This window comes from Neomonachus schauinslandi, chromosome 9, assembly GCF_002201575.2.
Source record: "Neomonachus schauinslandi chromosome 9, ASM220157v2, whole genome shotgun sequence".
Classification (NCBI taxonomy): domain Eukaryota; kingdom Metazoa; phylum Chordata; class Mammalia; order Carnivora; family Phocidae; genus Neomonachus; species Neomonachus schauinslandi.
This window is the reverse complement of record NC_058411.1, coordinates 53721047-53727754: the sequence shown is the minus strand read 5'-3', so window position 1 is coordinate 53727754 and position 6708 is coordinate 53721047. Positions and strand designations below refer to the sequence as shown.

General features: G+C 33.7%; 1 pseudogene; it reads right to left on the bottom strand.

The window, feature by feature from the left end:
* Positions 1-692: 692 nt before the first annotated feature.
* On the bottom strand, positions 693-792 carry LOC123325782 (annotated as a pseudogene).
* Positions 793-6708: the final 5916 nt, after the last annotated feature.

The following is a 6708-nucleotide window of genomic DNA, read 5'->3' as shown; positions in this document are numbered from 1 at the left end:
TATATATATATATATATATATATATATATATATATATATATATAGGGATATTACTGAACCATAAAAACGAATGAAATCTTGCCATTTCCAACAACATGATTGGACTTGAGGGTATAATGCTAAGTGAGATTAATCAAAGAAAGATACATACTATATGATTTCATTCATATGTGGAATTTAAAAACAAAACAAATGAACAAAGAGATAAACCAAGACAAACAATTGAAACTATAGAGAACACAATGATGGTTACCAGAGGGGTGGTGGGTAGGGGTAATGGGTGAAATAGATGAAGGAGATTAAGACTGCACTTCTCATAAGGAGCACTGCATTTATATATATATATATATATATATATATATATATATATATATATATATAATAGAGAGTATAATTTTAAGTGAAATAACTCAGACAAAGTCAAATGCCATATGATTTCACTCATATGTGGAATTTAAGAAACAGAACAAACAAACAAAACCAGACTCAAATACAGAAAACAAACTGGTGGTTGTCAGAAGGGAGTTGGGTGGGGGGGATGGATGAAATACGTGAAGGGGATTAGAGTTCATTTATCATGATGAGCACTGAGTAATGTATACAAATGTTGAATCACTATATTGTACATCTGAAACTAATAGAACATTGAATGTTAATTATACAGGAATTTAAAAAAATAATGTGAGGTTAAGAGTAGAACATACAATTTAGGAGAGTGACTATGTCATCCTTGTGCAGGGGCCATGCTAATCTTCTCTGTATCATTCCAATTTTAGTATGTGGGAGAGTGACTATGAAGGGAGGGCAAGGAAAATGAAGAATCTAAATGGAAAAACAGGTCAAGAGAGGGTCGTTTGTATATTTATTTAATATTTTTTTTCTGATTACAAAGAATATATGCTTTATAATGAAAATCTGGAAATAAATTCAGATATCATTAAAAAGAAAATATGATACTGTCACAAGGACAAACATGTAAACCAATGGAATAAAACAGAAAGCCCATAAATAAACCCTAGCATATATAGAGTCAATTGATTTTTAACAAAGATAACAAGAATTCAGTAGGAGAGGTTTGTTTTTTTTTTTTCTCAATAAATATTGCCTGAAAACTGGATATCGGCATACAAAATAATGGAGTTGGACCCTTATGTAATGCCATGCACAAAAATTGCCCCAAAATAGGTCAACAATCTAAACTTAAGAGTTAAAATTTTAAAACTCTTAGGAAAAAATGAGGGAAACCTTGATGATACTAGATTCTGCAACAATTTAATGGATCTGACAACAAAAGCACAGACAATAAAAAAATAGACAAACTGGGTATCAAAATTAAGATCTTTACACATCAAAGGAGACTATCCAAAATAGTGAAAAACCACCTACAAAGTAGGAGAAAATATTTGCCAATCACATATCTGATCAGGGAATAATATCCATAATACATAATTTCTGTAACTCAACAACAAAAAACAACCCAAATCAAAAATTAGCAAGGGATCCGAATAGGCATTTCTCCAAAAAAGACATACTATTGGCTAAGAAGCACCTCACAAGATGCCCAACATCATTAATATTAGGGAAATGTAAATCAAACCCACAATAAGATACCAATTGACACCTACTAGAATGGCTATAATGATAGTAAACCAAAGCATGCACACACCCACAAAAACAACTACAAACAGTGTTGGCAAGGATGTGGAGAAACTGTAACTTTCATGCACTGCACAAAACATGATGCTATCCCTGTGGAAATAGTCCGGCAGTTCCTCAAAAAGTTAAATATAGAATTAATATATGAGCCAGCAATGAATCACTCATGAGCATACATACAAAATAATTGAAACCAGGTACTTCAATGTATATTTGTATATTGATGTTCACAGCAGTATTATTCACATTGTGAATGACCAAAAGATGGAAAAGTATCCATCAACAGATGAATGGATGAATACAATGGAACTGCTCAACTACAAAAAGAATAAAAGTTTGATATATGCTACAATATGGAAAAGCCTTGGAAAAAATCATGCTAAATGAGATAAATCAGACACAAAAAGACAAATACTGTATGATTCACTTATATACAGTTGCTACACTAGGCAATTTCATAGAGTCAGAAAGTAGACTAGAGGTTACCAGGGGTTGACGGGAGGCAGGAATGGGCAGTTTAATGGGGTACAGAGTTTATGTTAGGGATAATGAAAAATTTTGGATTCAGGCAGTGGTACTGGTTACACGACTTTGTGAATATATTTAATGCCACTGAAACGTACATCTAAACATGATTAAATGTTATTCTATGTACATTTTGCCATTAAAAGTAACAAACAGAATATTCAACTATAATAAAACAAATTGTAGGTTGCAATTTCTATGGTAACCACTAAAAGACATGTATAAAATATATCATGATTAAATTAATAAATGGAAAATAGAATAATTTAAGAATATTAACCAAAAAGATGGCAAGGCAATAGAGAAAAAGAAAAGGTTTTGCTTACTATAATTGTTCTTTCAATAATCTTTGCAGTTCTGTGTCTCAAACTTTTCTGGCTACTCCCTGGTTTTCATACTTCTTATTATGTTTTCACCCAACTTCTCTGTGATACTTAAGTACCAACAGACATCTGTTATGCAAAATTCCATCATCTCCATTGCTATCACTGAGTTTGGCCTTTTAACCTAGGGGGAGTGGTCACCTCTGCTGGCACAGAGGATTTAGAGAATTATGGAAATTGAAGGTTTTCAAGTGCAGCATCCTATATTTCCTCATCCCATGTATTATGGCTTCATTATTTCCTAACATCGGTCCTCTATTTTGCATAGATGGCTTGACTAATATGAAAACCTAGACTTCTTTAGAGGTTTAATACTCTTTTGGTTAAGTCCTGATATGAGTGCTAAGTTTTCTTTTTTCTTGTCTCAGGAAATAAGATACTCTTTATATGTAGCCAAGGGGACCCCTTTGGCTTTCACATTTAGTTTTACTTAATGATTAATCAACCTCAGCCCTTTAAATTTTTTCTGTAGATCATCAGTTGACCTCAGCAACTACAATAGTAATCTATTGGGCTTGTAATTACTAATCACCTCATATTTCCAAATCACACGATAGAGTACATTTACTAGTGCATTTCTCTCCATTAATACAACTCATCTCAATGCAATTGAGTTTTATCAATTCATCTCTTATGTTATGCCAGGAGCTATCAGTAATTCACTTACTACCAGTGATATAGTCCTTATAACCATGAAGCAGCAAATGGTACAGAGCCCAAACCCCACTTTAATATCTACTTTCTCAGGAAACTTGAGAACTCACATCTGGACTTCTGTTCCCTCAGAAAGAAGATTCTGAGATGGACATTAGTAGGCAGGATGATTTTTGCACAGTTATGTTGGGATCAATATGTGTGCTAAAAGAAAGCAAAATTGGGTAGGAATACACATCAGTCTGCAATGTAATCAAGTCCTCAGCCAAGAGCTAAGGGAGTTCTCAATCAGGCTGGTACTACACACTTGTCCTGAGTTGGGGCAATAGGATCAAGCATGAATAGGCATTAGATCCTGGCTGCCCTTGGGAAGAGAATCAGGTTGAGTGTGACAGCTCACTTGAGCTGAAGGTAGTGTGAGAGGGCTGACAGCTTAGTGTTGGTAGAAGCATGAGCACTTGTAGGTAAGTCATTCTGTCCTGAAGGGGGAGCTGGCTGACACAGTACAATACCTGCTACACAGAGACACTAGAGGTATTAAAAGAAATTGAATCCACTATTAAATACCTTTCTAAAAAGAAAATCTAGATCCAGATGACTTAACTTAAAATTATTCCAAATACTTAAGGGATAAATAACTTCCATATTTTACACACATTGCCAGGGAAAAGTTTCAGGAAGAACCAAGCCATTTTATGAGGCCTGGGTAATACTGGTATAAAAACTATAGAGGGACTTCAGAACAAAGAAATTTCCAAATCTCTCTCATGAATATAGATGAAACAATCTTAAACACAATGTTAGTAACACAAATCCAATAATATAGATCACTAACGGTTTATTCTGGGAATGTAAGATATATTAAAAAGTTCATTCTGAGAAATAAAAGATTTACAACCACTTAGTTACTCCCCCATAATACTTGAGAAAGTTTTGTCTAAATCTCCCAAGAAGCATGAGGATGAAATTTAAAAGTAAATGAAAAGTACAGATTTTCAAGAAATCTGTAAACTTTGCAAATACTAAGCTTAATCAGATGAATTTCTGTTTTCAGCCATAATAATATAACTAGCACTACTTATATTACCCTCCATGCATAAGCAAAAGGAAATTTGTACAAAATACACCAGGCAACAGTTTTTTAGTGTTTGCTTTTTGTTTTTTTAATTGAACAACAGGCTGCACAGGACTGTGATTCTTGATATAGAATAACAATGAAACAAATGATACCAATCCTATGATTAATCAGGTATTTTTTTTCCATTAGTCATGTTTAATAATGTAGTGCAAGGTAGAGGGCCCAAGCAAAATTTAGTGGTCTTGATAATTTGAATAGACAAGCACTGGAATTCCAGATGACTGAAGAGTCTAAAGGACAAAGTGCAGGAAAGAAGGTAGCTATGTAGAGAAAACACTCTAGAAATCTGCATAGTTATTTCTGAATCTGCTCCTTAATACTAAGCTCTGCATACTTAGGATGAAATTTCATAAGCTCAGTCAAGAGTCAACTGAGAATCTAGCTGCTTAAAAATATCCAGATCTCAGACAGGGCTGGAGACATTTAAGGTTCAACCACCCTGAGTAGGGAGTCCTCTTTAATCACTGAGGACATTCTAGAACAATAAACCTTAGAGCAATTTACAACTGCCTTTATACGGCCTAAAACCCCAACTTGAAAGGATAGATTTGATCTCCCAGTAACTCATCTGCCAAACAAACTGACACTCTTAAAACAATAAAATCAGCTCTCGGGAGCCTGGGTGGCTCAGTCGTTAAGCGTCTGCCTTCGGCTCAGGTCATGATCCCAGGGTCCTGGGATCGAGTCCCACATCGGGCTCCCTGCTCGGCGGGAAGCCTGCTTCTCCCTCTCCCACTCCCCCTGCTTGTGTTCCTGCTCTCGCTACCTCTCTGTCAAATAAATAAATAAAATCTTTAAAAAAAAAACAAAAAACAAAAAACAATAAAATCAGCTCTCAAAAAATGTAAAATCTGTAATTTCCAGTATCCAATTCAGGAAAATGTGACAATACAGGGATAGGTTTTTTTATTCCCAGGAGAAAAATCAGTTAACAGAAACAAGCACATATATATAAAATGGAATGAAATATAATAGAATTATTTACATGAGTTAGCATACAAGAAGACCTTAAAGAGCTAATGTAAATATGTTCAAGTATTTATTATAAAATGTGGAAATAACGAAAGATAAAAGATAAAAATATGGAACTTCTAAAAATGAATAGTACAGTAAGTAACATGTCTTTATTCTTTAGCTGCTTTAAGATTTTATCCTTATCACAGGTTTTCAGAACTTTGGTGTTTTAATAAACTTTTTACATCTTACAATAGTACAGTATACTGTTTATAATTAATGAACCAATATTGACATGCTATTACTAATGCTCAAACATTACTCAAATTAAAAAAAAATCGAATGTCCTTTTCATGTTCCAGAATCCCATCCACGTTACCATAATTAATCATTAAATCTCCTGAGGCTCCCTTTGACAATTTCTTAGACATTCCTTGTTTTAATAGATTTGACAGTTTTGAGGAATGCTAGTCAAGTATTTTGTAGAATTTACCTCAATTGGATTTTGTCTGATATTATTCTTATGATTAGACTGAGGTTACTGATTTGGAGGAGGAAGACCACAGAGGCAAAATGACATTCTGATCAAATCATATCAAAGGTGTCCATTATCAACATGACTTACTATTCTTGGTGTTAATTAAGCTTAATCATAAGGCTGGAGTAATATTACATTTCTCTACAGTAAAGGTACTCTTTTTACCCCTTTCCTTACTGTACTCTTTGGAAGAAATTCCATACTTTCTTTTCCACTTAATAAGTGGGGAATTATGCTCCACCTCCTTGAAGGTGAAGTAACTTCAGAAAGTATCTGGAATTTTTGTACACAGGAGCTTTGTCTCTTCTATTTATTCATCTTTTTTTTTATATCAGTATGGACTCATGCATAATATAAAATCTGATTCCATTTTTTAATGTTTGTCTGCTATAACTTTAAAGCCACACCACTCCCTTTCCCCTAATGCATCACATCTGAGGAAGCTGATAAGGAAGTCCAGAGTTCTTTTGGCTCAAGTGGGAGTTTCAAACTTTGCAAGCCTCAGTCTACAGGCCCAAACCCTCACCTGACCCTATTTCCTAAACAAAATAAAAGCCCAGAGCCAGTCTCCGTTCCTGGCTCTCTCAATCCATTTTGGATCCCAGTATGTCTCATGTATGTCATAAATTTTTTCATATCCTCTTAGCCTGAATATGGCATCATCTGTTGCAACATCCAAAACAAATTTAGGTATTTGGATAAATACCTAAATTTGGATAGGTATTTGGATAAAAACAATATGGATATTTATTTTATAATTTATAATATATTTATAATTTTATTTTATATTTATTTTATAATTTTTTATAAAATATTTTTATAATTTGAGGTTTGTAATCCAATACTAATATATTTATTTT